The following is a 15,204-nucleotide window of genomic DNA, read 5'->3' as shown; positions in this document are numbered from 1 at the left end:
AGGATGCTTCATTCCCTCACCCTTGGCAAAAGTGCCTTTATAAGCCTTGCACACCACCCCTTTGGGGAGGGACATTCTTTCTTGCTGGCTCCCTCACACAAAGCTATCTCTTATAAACTCTGCCTTCTTTGTTTCTCTCCAGGTCAGTGTTCATTCCTCGGACACTGAGACTCAAGAACCTGGTCTTGGGGATCCAGGAACACTACTACCCAGTCCTTCCTGGGGTGACTCTCCCCACAAATTAGACACAAGAATGTCTCCTCTTCAGAGTTCTGGTTGATCTGGTCAACATGTCACGCTGTGGTCGAATCTTCCAAACATCCCACCCACTCCCTCTCTACAATGAGAATGTGATTCTCGAAATGTGCGCAGAGGGAATATGAAGGTATAGAGAATGGAGTGGTTAATTTCTACCAAGAAGGGTCAAAGAAAGACTTGAACTAGACCCCAAGAGATGCGGAGGTTTTCAGCAAGTAGAGAAAAGAAAGTATTTTAGACAATGAGCAAAGGTACAGAAATGTAAACTGTAGTGAGGAAGGGGGGTTTAAGTGACATCATCAGAATATGGGACAAGAAAAGGGTTTTTTTTTAATTAATTTAACAGAGAGACACGGGGAGAGAGAGAACACAAGCAGGGGGAGTGGAAGAGGGTTAAGCAGGCTTCCCGCTGAGCAGGGAGCCCCATGTGGGGCTCGATCCTAGGACTGGGGATCATGACCTGAGCTGAAGGCAGACGCTTACCGACTGAGCCACCCAGCACCCCAGGAAAAGGGTTTACAGCATAGATTGGTGCCAGGTCAAGAGGGAAATTGAAAGCCATGTTTTATTTATCTGGTATTGAAATGTTTCTTCAAAGTGTGGTCTAAGAACTGCCCCTCAAAGAACCACCTGCCTGTCTGTTGTTTAAAATGCAGATTCCAGATCTCCATCCAATAGGAAATTCATCGGAAGCTCTCTCTACAATACAATCTGTTCATCGGAAGCTCTCTCTACAATACAATCTGTGGTATTATCAAACTTCCTCTATTCAGGACTCACTGGTAAGTCAGGCAGTGGGGAATGGGTGTTGGGGTCTGATCATCCTGGAACGGCGATAAGCTGACTCTGGAGAGGAGAAAGCCAGGCATAGTCATCAGGGAGCCTCGGGAGAATTCCAAGCAAGTGATTCTGGTTTGAAGTGGGTTGTTGGCACTGGAGATGTTGCATGGAGGCTGGACCTGGGACAGACGTGGGCGGCAAAGGCAGCAGGATTTGGTGACTGGCTGGGGAATAAAGGAAGGAGAGGAAGGAGTCACAGGCGACCCCAAGGTTCCTCCATTCAGTGGGATGGCGGTGCAAGCGGGATGTAGGAGCAAAATCAAATTTGGAGAGAAGAGCGATGCGTTTGATTCTGATGCACTGGAGATGCCTCTGGGACAGCAGTGTGGAAAGTCGGTGAATTAATGGTTGGTCAAGTTCGTCATCAGGAGATAGAAACCGGAGCGTCCTTGGGACACAGGTAATAATGAAAGAAACAGAAATGAATGAGTTCACTCCCAGCCAACTTCGCCATCAGGCATAGTGTGGCCAGTGCTAGGGGCCCATGAAAATGTTTTAATTGCTTTTAAAAAGCTGAGGAAAAAGAAATGTTTTTAAAAATATATTCCACCTGGATTATATTCATTGTTACATCTCTGCAATCATAGAATGTAATTTTTAGTATCTTTTATGGAGGAGGGGCCCCCAGTGACAAGAGTGTATCAGGCTCACAGACGTCCTAATGAGTCCTAGACCGAGAAGAGCTGCGGCCAAGCCCAAGGAGCCCTTAGGTTCTGCAAAGGCTTCTTGCCTTTCCTGTGCATGGAGTCCCTTTGTCCTGTGAAGCTGAGGGACCCGTCTCAGAACGTTTATAAATGCCTGAAATAAAACATATAGGGTCACAAAGAAATCAGTTATATTGAAACACATTTATCAAATATTTTAAAAAGTTAATTTGATAAAATCTTTAAAAAAAAAACCCAAAAAGCTAATTTGGGACATAGTAGTGCGTGTGTGTGTGTGTGTGTGTCTTTATTAATGCACCAAACAACAAGATCCATCTGGCTCCTACTGGTGAGAGTCACAGGCACTACTAACACTCCTGTGGGTTTTTTTGTGTTTTGGTTTTTTTTTTTTTCCTATGTTCATAATGGAAGGAGATACGCTGATTTCAGTAAGAACTTAGTGAAAATAAACGAAGGGATTTCTTCCCCCATTCAAGTTGTGGAGGCCTGAATGTTATCTACTTCCCCCCGATGGTCTATGGGTGCTGGTTAGGAACTCCTAGTCTAGTGAGTGTTGGGGAAGAGGTGACAGAGATCGATCCAAGGAATAGGAACAGAACCAAGAAGGTCATGATCAAAGGGTAGAAATGTTTCATACGGGCTGCGCTGGAAATGTTAAGATAAGGAGTGTGGTGGGGAGAATCATTGTTCCAACTAAATTATCAGTCCTCGGAGGACAGGGATGGTGTCCTGTGCCATCCCAGGGATGGAAGCTCATACAGTTATCATGAAGGTTCTGTGAAGTTGATTCGACTCATCGCCAGCTGTAAACAGAAGAAATGTTGCCTCCAGAGCACACACACACACAGACACAATGAGGACTTTTCAGTTATGCATGGTTGATGTAAAAAATAAAATAAATAAAATAGAAATCTGTTAACTGTCCTTGAATCCTGGTAGCCTTGGGTCACTCTACATATCCCCACAGGAATGCACTAAAATATGGAGGTCTTCGGGCCATCTGGAGCACTAGAGCCTCTATGGCCACGGCTCTTACACACTATTACACACACTAGCCATCCCTACCTCCTACTAATCCCTGGGGCTCAGCTTAAGCATCACTTTCCCAGGAGGCTCATCCTGACCCCTCCCAAGATTAAATCACCCTATGACACACATTTCCAGGTTCTCTAGGTGGATCATATCACAGGTGTAATGAATTCCTTGCCCAATATGTGTCTGTCTCTTTCTCCATGAGGGTTGGAACTGCACCTGTATTCCCAAGCCTGGAGTCAAATGTTTGTTGAATGGGTGATGGCTAAATGAATGGCCCACCTGGGATAGGAACTTGGAGAGAAGTAATCTGCTTTAATACTTCATTGCCTCATCGATTTTCACCGATTTTGCCCAAAATTTACTTCATAAATCCCCTCGGTTGAATCCCCATTACCAAGTCATATTAACTTCAGGCTCTGAACACAAAGATTGCTGTCACTTCCAATTTGTCGCTCAATGCTTGCTTGCTTTTGTAGCATTCTCCTGGTGGGATATATGGGTGGGTTTGAAGTAGGGAAGATTTGGGGAGGGGGTAGTGAATGAAGGGGATCAGTTTGCTAGGGACCAGGGAGAACCACCAGTTACTTTATTCCCCTTCTATAAAAATAAAAAAATAATTAAATTAAATTAAAAAGACACCTGGGTAGCTCAGTTGATTATGTCCCTGCCTTCTGCTCAGGTCCCCGTCCTGCATTGGTCTCCTTGCTCAGCAGGGAGCCTTCTTCTCCCTCTGCCTGCCACTCCCCCTGCTTGTGTGCATACTCCCCCCATCTCTCTGACAGTAAATGAATCTTAAAAAAAAAAATTTTCGGTTTGAAGTGGCGGGGGGGTGGGAGGTTGGGGTACCAGGTGGTGGGTATTATAGAGGGCATGGATTGCATGGAGCACTGGGTGTGGTGAAAAAAATAATGAATACTGTTTTTTTGAAAATAAATAAATTGAAGAAAAAAAAATTTTTTTTTTCTCCTTCTAAAGCCCTCTTGGGCTGACCAGAGGGAGCCTCTGAGCGGAAGCTTGCTCTTTGCTGCCATCTGGTGGCTTTTATTGGAGCAGTTCCCAAAGGAAAAAAAAATCCACCCAACAGTTATGTGGCACCTAGTATGTTCAAGGCTCTGTGCCAGGCAATCTAGAACTAATCCTTATGTTGTTGTGTTCCTTTACCAATGATGAAGCATTTCCACATGCAATATTTCAACTCATCCTCATAGCCTTGAGCAGGTAAAATCATTTCCATTTTGTGGATGAGTAAACTGAGACTCAGCTTGCATAAGGCATTGTAGCTGGTCAAGAGCAGGATTTAGATGAGACTAGAACTCAGGTTCTCTGACTCCCAGTTCACTGACTATAGCGAAACTGGTATTACTTCTTTGGTTTTACTCAGGGTAGAAGACAACTACAACAACTAAATTCTCCAACAGTGAAGGCGCATAGATCCTGAAAAGTGACAAAGAAAAGGGAAATGGACCAAGAAGAGAAGGAAGGAGGAAATGGCATCTCTGTGGTTTTCTCCAGTGCTAAATTTATTGATTCCAAGTAATATTCCCAAATGTTAATATTTCAAATCAGTGAGAGACAAATAAGAATCAAGTAAGATAATGTGTCCTGGAGATATAACATACAGAATGGGGACTCTAGTTAAAAATACGTAACAACACTGTAATTGTAACAGTAACAATACTGTAGTGTATATTTGAACTATTAGATCTCTTTGATCTAAGAGAGTAGATCTTAAAAGTTCTCATCACAAGAAAAAAAATTATAATTTTGTGAGGTGGTGGGTGTTAAGGAAAGATGCAGTAATCATTTTGCAATATCTAAATATATCAAACTGTTATGTTTCCACCTAAAACTAACATAATGTTATATGTCAATTATATCTCATAAAAATTAATAAATTTTTAAGAGAAAAAAAGGTATGAACTAGTCCTTCACTTGAAGCTTGATATTAGAAGGAACACTGAAATAGCTCTTCCTCCTTTTTTTTAAAAGATTTTATTTATTTATTTATTTATTTATTTATTTGACAGGGAGCGAGAGAGAGAGAGATAGAGTGCAAACAGGGGGAGCAGCAGGCAGAGGGACAGGCTCTCTTCTGAGCAAGGAGCCCAATGTGGGGCTCAATCTCAGGACCCCAGGATCATGACCTGACCTGAAGGCTCACACTTAAGCAAGTGAGCCACCTAGGCACCCCATAAGTCTTCCTTCTAAAGCAGGTGTCTTCTATGCAGTGTCTTCCAACCTTACTGTGCACACAAACTCCCTGGGGATTGTGTTAAAATATAGCTTCTGATGAAGTGGGTCTGGGGTTGGGACCTTAGACTCTGTTTCCAACCAGCCCCCAGATGATGTTGATGATGTTGGACCAGGGGCCATACTTTGGCTAACAAAGGTCTGGAGAAGGGTCTGCAAGTTTTTCTGAAAAGAACCAACTATTTGAGGCTTTGAAAAATCATACAGTCTCTGTGTGACCACTCAGCTCTGCCACTGTAAGTTCTTGATTCTGCCTTTATAAAGCAAAAGCAATCTTAGATAATACATGAAAAATGGGTATGGCTAGGTTTCAATAAAACTTTATTTATAAAAAAACAAAAGGCTTGCTGAACTTGGCCCACAGACCAGTTTGCTAACCCTACTCTAGATATTTCTATTCCTAGATGAGCTGTATGTATGTATTGAAAAGACTTTGGCTGAGTGGTATGTGGAGTACTGTCCTGGTTGAGATCACATGTTCTTAAACCCAAAGACCCTTAGCACCACTTTATCCTAAGCCATCACCAATCATTTAAACCTTCACATTGGGTGTCAGTCTGACACCAGGTTTCAGTAAAGTAGTAGAGATTTGTAAATAATATTATTCACACTTACATCGTATTTGTTATGTTCCAGGCACTGTTTTAAGTTCTTTATGTATATTAACTATTAGGCTGTCACAACAACCTGAAAAGGAGGTACTATGGTACTATTCATGCCCATTTTGCAGAAGAGGAAATTAAAGTTAATTAAGTCATTTGCCCAAAGTCATATCAATAGTAATTAATAGAGCCAAGATTTGAATCCAAGGAGGCTAATGCCAGAGTTTCTGCCCTCTTTCACCTCTTTATTTTACTTCTGAAAATAAGAAGCAGTTGGTAAGATTAGTTAAGTTATTTTCTGTTGTACTATTTACTGAAACCAGACCTGTTAGTGGGGTTTTCTTACAATCTGTTTTGTCATTTATTAAGTTCCCTTAAAGACAGGATGTGAGTATCATTTTCCAAAGGTCAGAATAGAAATAAAGCAAACACTGGTAATTCTCACATTCATTTGTAATCGGAGCTATCCCTCCTTTACTACAATGCTTTATTTATTTTGTATTTTTTAAAAGACTTTATTTATTTATTTGACAGAGAGAGAGAGACTGAGCATAAGGAGGGGGACCAGCAGGCAGAGAGAGAGAGGGAGAAGCAGGCTCCCTGCACGGCGGGGAACCTGACGCTGGGCTCAATCCCAGGACCCTGGGATCATAACTTGAGCAGAAGGCAGACATTCAACCCACTGAGCCACCCAGGCACCCTGCTAAAGTGCTTTGAAAACCACCCTTAAAACAAAGAGGCCAGCAGAGCTTGGAAGATTGAGTTTTCTAAGCAGCGTAGCTGGGTACCTTGAAAACTTCCACCTGCTGTGTTCAGTGCTTTCCTCCCAAGTCAGAAAACAGGACCTCCAGTGTCTCTCCATACATCAAAACCAGCATAGAGGGACGCCTGGGTGGCGCAGTTGGTTGGACGACTGCCTTCGGCTCAGGGCGTGATCCTGGGGTGCCGGGATCGAGTCCCACATCAGGCTCCCAGCTCCATGGGGAGTCTGCTTCACTCTCTGACCTTCTCCTCGCTCGTGCTCTCTCTCACACTCTCTCTCTCAAATAAATAAATAAAATCTTTAAAAAAAAAAAAAAACCAGCATAGAGTGTGCTGCCAAAGGAGAAGCAAGTCTTCTTCTTCTTACTGAGACTGCTTTATACCCCAAAATAAGACCATATATCAGTACAGATCAGGGATTTTCAACCTCAACGCTATTGAGATTTGGGCAAGATAATTTGGGGGTTATGGGAGCTGCTATCTGTACATCATAGAATGCCTAGCAGCATCCTGTCCTCCTCCCCACCAGAAGCCCATAGCTTCTTCCCTGTGGTACAGTCAAACATGTCTCCAGACATCACCGTTATCCCCTGGGAAGGCAAAATCACCCTCGATCAAGAGCCACCAGTATAGATCCATGACAGTTTACAATTCAAGAATGCCCACCACCATCTGTTTGTGGGAGTATACGTTAGCACAAACCCTTTGAAGAATGATTTTGGAAGTAGGCTTTGGAAAGCAATCATTAAAATATTCAAAATATTTGCCTTTGGAAGGAAAGGGAAAGGATTTACTATTTATAGCCCTGAAAATGTAATAGATTCACGAGGCGTAAAGGTTTGACAATGTATAAGACTTTATTTTCCCTGAGTAGTAGACACAGATCTGCTGGCTGCCAGCTCCCCCATGATCCCGGAAGCCCCTGGATTATTGATCCGAGGTGTAGGTGCCTGGCTTAACTGACGTAGTCGACATATTATTCCTTGGACTGCAGTGGTCAGTCCAAGGGTGAGCCAATCAGAATATTTCCTTAGGGTTCTTCTAGGGTACATGGTGGGGGAAGGGAGTATCTTATCTCTCTGGTCACAGGACTATAAAGATGAGAGCCCAGAGAGTAATATGGGTGGCGGCATGGAGTGATGTCAAGTGATGTTCAAGTGTCAAGTTCTGCCCATCCCTGTAGCCAACACCAACCAGGACATTCCGATAGTTTTATTATGTAGGCCAATGTATTCAAGCTAATTCATGCTGGATTTTTGTCTCTTGCAACCCTTAGGTTTCACCTAATACAACCCTACTAAAGATGTAAAGAGAATTCATGTAACGACCAAGAGCAATGATAAAAGTCTGACTTGCAAACATCCTGAGGAAAGAATCTCTGTGCGAACTGGGTTGTGGGAGACCGAGGGGATGCAAATTCACCTATAGTCCTATTTTTTTAAGATTTTAGGACTCGATCCCAGGACCCTGAGATCATGACCTGAGCCGAAGGCAGTGGCTTAACCCACTGAACCACCCAGGCGCCCCCCTATAGTCCTTTATTTTTTTTTTAATTTCTTTTCAGCGTAACAGTATTCATTGTTTTTGCACCACACCCAGTGCTCCATGCAATACGTGCCCTCCATAATACCCACCACCTGGCTCTCCCAACCTCCCACCCCCCCACCCCCCTCCCTTCAAAACCCTCAGTTTGTTTTTCAGAGTCCATAGTCTCTCATGATTCACCTCCCCTTCCAATTATCATATGGTTTCACTTATTTGTGGAGTAGAGTCCCATTTTGTAAATCTTGCAGTGGCTGTTGAAAATTCTCAGCCCATTTGGCTACCTCTTTCCACATACAGATAGCCTCCACAATGGCTCCCATTCATTCAAAGGTTTTATTCTTCCCCGAGCTTTTGCATTCATTACCTCATTCGCCTTCCACCATAATTCAACCAGACAGGGAAGGAGTCTCCCCTCCCTGTTTCCAGGTGAGAAAAATGGGGACACCATGTGGCTAAATGACTCTTTTATGTAATGCAGGGATCTGGAACGAGATCAGCAGTTCTCAAATTCAATCAGTCATGAACTGTGTCATGAGTGATTTGATGCTAATGGCTAAAGTACTAAAGCTTGAGAGTGATTCATCTTGTTTAAAATAATACATATCTCTATAACAACCTAATTCTCGCCAGCATTCAATAAGCTCTCCCAAGTGGGTGAGAAAGGAGCACAGTCACAGCTGGCATATTGGGAATTCCCATGGGGATGTTGGGCAGGTGAATGCCCTACCATGTGCATCATAATAGAAAAAAAAGGTTAAGAGTCAATGGATTAGCCAAGTTCAGAAGTTGCTTCCAGCATCAAAATTTGATGATTCACCCTAAAGAAGCAATGAATTGTTGGCATTCAAGATCAAAACTAACCACTCTTCTGGTCTGCATGTCTCATTAGGGATCACGCACTTCAAAGCGTGGTAGGATGATGATCAGCTATGCCATCCAAATCAAGACAATTTTCAGAGAAAAAGGGCATCAATAAAATGGAGCATCCGGGGCACAAATAAAGCAGGAACTGTGTTGAGAAAACCAGAATCTGAGTCACCCTAAGTACATGCAACTCAAGAGAAGTAAATTTATACGACCGGAAACCATCAGACTTGCCCCTAGGAACATCCCTCAAAAGGGGAGTTGGATAGGTCTTGGTTTTATTAGGTGCAAGTATGTAGTTTATTGGGGAGGTGAAAGCAGTATGTCTAGGAGATGGGGAGAGGCGTGTGAAACGAGAGAAGAAAGGCAGCCCGTAAAAGCACATGGTCATGCCAGATACCGTTGTGGCTGCTGGAACACACTTGCTGGTGGTCCTCGCAGAGATACGCCACCTAAATCCCCCCTCAGAGAAAGACTCGTTGTTCCAGAAGCAAGGAGTGTGTAGTTAGTGGATGGCCCCCAGCTGTTAGCTCCTTCAGGGTCTGCATCAGGGGCAGAAAGCTGCCTCGTTCCAGGCTATGCCTTTCCCAGAACAGCCTGTACCTGCTAACCAAGCAAGACGAGGCTAAAAGGCTGGCCATTTCCACCTGAGGCGGGACATCTCTGTGGGCAAGCCTCACTCCAGAGCTTCCTGCTGGAAGCCTAGGCTTTCTCAAGCCTGTGTTGCAACCAGACTTTTCGTCTCCTTTCAGAGGGGTCGACCCCCTAATAAGCATTTGCATCCCAAACTCCATATGAGCATCTGCTTGAGGATACCCTATCCCAAAACATCCCTCTAGGGAAACTCAGTGTATTGATCATGTGTTGTCTTTTCTGTATTTTATTTTTTTTTAAGATTTTATTTTTCTAGTTGACAGAGATCACAAGTAGGTAGAGAGGCAGGCGGGGGTGGGGGGTGTTGGTTGGTGGGGGGAGCAGGCTCCCTGCTGAGCAGAGAGCCCGATTTGGGGCTCGATCCCAGGACCCTGGGATCATATCCTGATATGATCCTAAAGCAGAGGCTTTAACCCACTGAGCCGCCCAGGTGCTCCTCTTTTCTGTATCTTATGATGTTTTGATGTTTGCAGAGACTCAGGGAAAGACTGCCAGGACTGCGGCTAGCTAATTCTTAGGAATGGTGGACGGCTTGCCTGGAGAATGTCCAGTCACGTGCAGACGACATGATTCAGGGCCGTGCCCCAACCTGCCTGCTCTTCAAACTTCCGTACATCAAGCCAATATGCCCCCGGTCCTAAATCCTCCCAGAACCAGGTACCAGAGCCCACGGGAATGATTCAGACTAGCCCTGAACTGTTCCTCCTGCCTCCCCTTTCCTATCAAACCAGTAGAGCTGGCTTAGGCTCTCCCCTCATTCCTGCTTCTGCCTCCTGACCCTCCTGACTCCTGACGTCTCTTCTGTGGCTCTGCGTGGCCCCCTTCTTTGGGGAAGGAAAGTCCAAAAAAAAAAAAAAAGCGTTCAATGGCCTTGGCCTCTCCGTGTCATCATTCAATCACCGAGTATCCATACCAGCTTTATTCATAATTGCCCAAAACTGAAGGTGACCAAGTTGTCCTTCAAAAGGTGGATAAACATATTGAAAGAAGTTAATCTGAAAAGGCTAAATATGGTGCAATTTTATGAACATGACATTCCAGAAAAGACAAAGCTATAAAAAAAAAAGTTAAAAGTATTACAGTAGAAATAGATGGTAAGAGAACAGTGCTTGCCAACAGTTTGGGGACAGGAGGGAGAGAGGAAGAAGTGAAGCATGGACCATCTTTAGGGCAATGAACAATTCCATCTGGTTCTGTAATCGTGGAAATATGATATTACATGTTTGTCAAAACCCATACGACCACAGAGCACCGAGAATGAACTCTAATGTAAACCTAGGGATTTCAGGGGCACCTGGGTGGCTCAGTTGTTTAAGCATCTGCCTTCAGCCCAGGTCAAGATCCCAGGGTCCTGCATCCGGCTCCCTGCTCAGCAGGGAGTCGGCTCCTCCCTCTTCTTCTGCCCTTCCCCCCTCCCTCATGAGCGCACATGCTCTCTCTCTCTCTCTCTTATTCTCTCAAATAAATAAAAATCTTTTTTTAAAGATTTTTTAAAAGATTTTATTTATTTATTTGACAGAGAGAGAGATCACAAGTAGGCAGAAAAGCAGGGAGAGGGGTTAGGCTCCCTGCCAAGCAGACAGCCCAATAAGGGGCTCGATCCCAGGACCCCAAGATCATGACCTGAGCCAAAGGCAGACACTTAAACCCACTGAGCCACCCAGGTGCCCCAATAAACAAAAATCTAAAAAAAAAAAAAAAAAAACCTGGGATTTCAGTGAAAAATGTATCAATATTGGTTCATCAGTTGTAACAAATGCATCGCACTCACGTATGACCTTACTAAGAAGGCAAACAGAGCAGAGAAAAGAAGCATATGTCAGCTCTGTACTATCTGCTCAATGTTCTGGAAACATAAAACGTTGCCAAGGACAAAACAAAACAAAATTTCAAAGTATGTGGAAGAGGGAAGACGGAAGACAAAACAGAACGTTGGAGGGAATGCTCTGGAACATATGTCTCTGGGCCCAGACAGGACAGAAGAAAATGAAAGCTTTTCGAAAAAGTAACCAAAGTAACCTGTAAGATGCCACTTTATACCCATTAGAACGGCTATACTTCAACGGTCACAAGAATAAATAAATAAATGAAATAAATAGGCACACACAATGACGAGTGTTAGCAAGGATAGGGAGAAATGGAACCCCTCATTCACTGATGGTGGGAGTGTAAAATGGTACAGCTACTTTGGGAAACAGGCAGTTCCTCAAAGAGTTAAACAGAGTCACACTGGACCCCGCCATCCCACTCCTAGTATATACCCAGAGCAAGCGAAAGCAGGGACTGAGCAGACACGTGTATGCCAATGTCCATTGTAACACTCATAATAGCCAAAAAGTCAAGACAATCCAAGCATCTGTTGAGGCATAAAAGATGAATAAAATGTGGTAATATCCATTTGCCAGTGGAATACTCATCGGCCGTAAAAAAAAAAAAAGGAAGTACAGATACACGTTACAACATGGATGAACCCTGAAATGATCACAGCAAGTGAAAGAAGCCAGACATGAAAGGTCATGTATGGTATGGTTCCATTTATATGAAATATCTGGAAGATGCAAATGCATCAGAGACAGAAAGTAGATCAGTGGTTTCCAGGATCTGGGAAGAGGGAAGTGAGTGCTAATGGGTACAGGGTTTCTTTTTGGAGAAATGGAACTGTTTTGAAATTGGATAGTGTTGATGGTTGCATAACATAGTGATGGTACTAAAAACCATGGATTATTCACTTTCAAGGGATGAATCTTATATTATGTAAATTTTGTCTTAATTAAAAAACCCATAAATAACAGAAGTGCCAAGCCATCTCTCTCCTCCTTTGCTAAGACCTATGTGAAAATGAGGCTTCCTAGAATAACCTACTTGTGGATAATTGAACAGCAAGAATTTCTCTTTCAAAGGATAGACTTTTGGGGTGCCTGGGTAGCTCAGTGGGTTAAGCCGCTGCCTTCGGCTCAGGTCATGATCTCAGGGTCCTGGGATCGAATCCCGCATCGGGCTCTCTGCTCAGCAGGGAGCCTGCTTCCTCCTCTCCCTCTCTGCCTGCCTCTCTGCCTACTTGTAATCTCTCTCTGTCAAATAAATAAATAAAATCTTTTTTAAAAAAAGGATAGATTTTTTAAGATTTATTTATTTATGTTAGAGAGGAAGCACGTGGGTAAGGGGAGGGGCAGGGGTTTAGAAACCTCAAGCAGGCTCCCCATTGAGTGGCAGCCTGAGGACCCAGGGCTCGATCCCAGGACGCTCACCTGAGATCATGACCTAAGCCGAAACCAAGTCAGACACCTAACTGACTGAACCACTCAGGCAACCCACAAAGCCTAGACTTTCTAGTTTCTAGTTAGTGCTTTATTAAGTAAAACTACTGCACTTGCCTCTTAAAGGAAAAATATTACAGCTCTAAACTCCAGATACTTACAACACTGTAACCCACCACTTAAAACAATTTCTTTCTAATTCATGAGATATAAAGCAGTCACTCAATTTCTAGCATCTGAGAATCCTGAGAAGCCCAGTTCCCAACACCGCTGGTAGTTCTTTTATCAATAGGGATGTTATGGAGAACAGTTTGCAAGGACGTCTACAAGCAAAGATGATGTTCATCAGCAGGCTGTATTTGAATTACCGTCGGGTGTTTTTAGATGCACGTAATCTGCTGGGTATATATTTTAAAGCACCATGTCTAGATCTATCTTTAGCCCCTATTTTCAAGTTTGTGCTCATGAAAATAAGTACATCCACAGGATAGTAATTTCAAGGGCAACCTTGGCATTATGAAACACACAGTTCCAGTATGTTGGTGGATTTCTAACGGGTGGTGTGTGGGAAGCCTTCCTGTATATAGGTCCTATAAATCTCATTCTTTCGTTTCACAAGTATTTACTGGGCGCCTACTGTGTGGCAGGCACCGTTCTAAACACTGGATTCAAGAAGCAGAAAAAAAAGAGACCAGGGAGTCCTATGCCTCTGTGTCTGCGTCTGGTCACAGAGCTGGTTTGTAATCAGCCTGTGTTTCTTGGTGCCGTGTGCCATTCTGCAGAGCGATAATGAAATGCTTTCAATGCTAAGCACAAGTGAAAAGGCTCTGTTCCAAAAAGTTCAAAGGAGGGGAGAAAAGGTCAATAAATAAAGGAGAAAATGTTAGACCTCCGTTGCATTTATTTATTTATTTGCAATAAATAAATTCTGCTGTGTTCCAGAAAAAGATTTAAGGCAGCTTACAGGGATACATAAAACATAACCAGATCTCATAATGATAAGAAGAAGAAATGGGGCCAGAAATGAGTGTAACACAGAGATCAACATGATAAATTTCTCTATGCTCACAGACACTACTGTCGTAGATGCTGTGGGGTCCCAACCAGTGCCCCTCAACCCTCATCTCTACACACCAAAGCATACTCATTGCTACACCTGTGGCTCTCTGAATATGGGCTTTGTTCTGGCTTCTGGGATAGCCCAGAAGTCACAGAGAGTTCATGTTCCTAGAAACAGCCCCCCACAGGGAGGGGTAGTTGAATTGCCCAGCTTTCTCTCTCCCCCCTGAGATAACATGAGACATGTTCTCCACAGTCTCCCAGAGCTCCCAGGGGCACCCAGCTCCAATTCAGACTCCGACCAAATATTAAGTTGGCTCCACACCCAATGTGGGGCTTGACTTCATGACCCTCAGATCAAGAACCACTTGATCTACTGATTGAGCCAGCCAGGTGCCCTCCCCCTTTGTTTTGAGTCAAATTTGTGTCACTAACTTTGTCTTTCTTTTTGAAGAGCTATCTCCTAGGAGGTCCCTAGGTCCCTTGTGCAAATAGGATCCACGTAAAATGTACAAGGTTTCTTGATATATGAGATTATTACTTAAAATACTGTTAAATATTAGAGGATATCTACCAAAATCAATCAGTTCTTAGTTCTTCCAGCATTAAAGAACAGAATTATTCATTGAAACTACTATTGGATCATCTGTATGAAAAATTCATCGGGGTACTCCTGTACTCTAAAACCATCAATGGCTCCCCATTACCCTTAAAATAAAATTTATTTATTTATTTATTTATTTATTTATTTATTGTCAGAGAGAGTGAGCACAGGCAGACAGAGTGGCAGGCAGAGGCAGAGGGAGAAGCAGGCTTCCTGCTGAGCAAGGAGCCTGATGTGGGACTCGATCCCAGGATGCTGGGATCATGACCTGAGCTGAAGGCAGCTGCCTAACCAACTGAGCCACCCAGGCGTCCCAAAATTTAGATTTCTTAATATGGCCAGCTGGCTCTGGCTTGCCAACCCCTTCTGCTATCCCTTTCCCATTTGCTCATTGCATCCTAGCCATATGGCTTTTCTTCCGTGTACTTCAAACACATCAAACTCTTTCCAACCTTGAGGTCTTTGCTTCTGTTGTACCTTCTTCTGCCTCAAGTGTGCTTCCCATGGCTCTTCTGTATGTTTTTTTCTTCAACTGACATCTTGGAAAGATTGCCCAGCTACCTAATGTAACAGAGAAGACTCCCCCTCAACTTCGCATCATCTGATAAAAATTACTTTTTATCAAATATGTATATTTTTTTCATAGAACTTATCAGAATCTGTGATTATCATATTCATTCGTTTTCTGCCTCCTTTCCCTGGAACGTAAGTTCCATGAGGGCGGAGACAGGCTTTAGTATATTTGCACTGAAATTCCCAGCATCAGTCATAGTGCCTAGCGGACAATATCCAGTCAATACCCATTCATT

The sequence above is a fragment of the Neovison vison genome, chromosome 3 (assembly GCF_020171115.1).
Source record: "Neovison vison isolate M4711 chromosome 3, ASM_NN_V1, whole genome shotgun sequence".
NCBI classification, from domain to species: Eukaryota; Metazoa; Chordata; class Mammalia; order Carnivora; family Mustelidae; genus Neogale; species Neogale vison.
The sequence above is the reverse complement of the archived record's forward strand: the minus strand, read 5'-3'. Positions refer to the sequence as shown.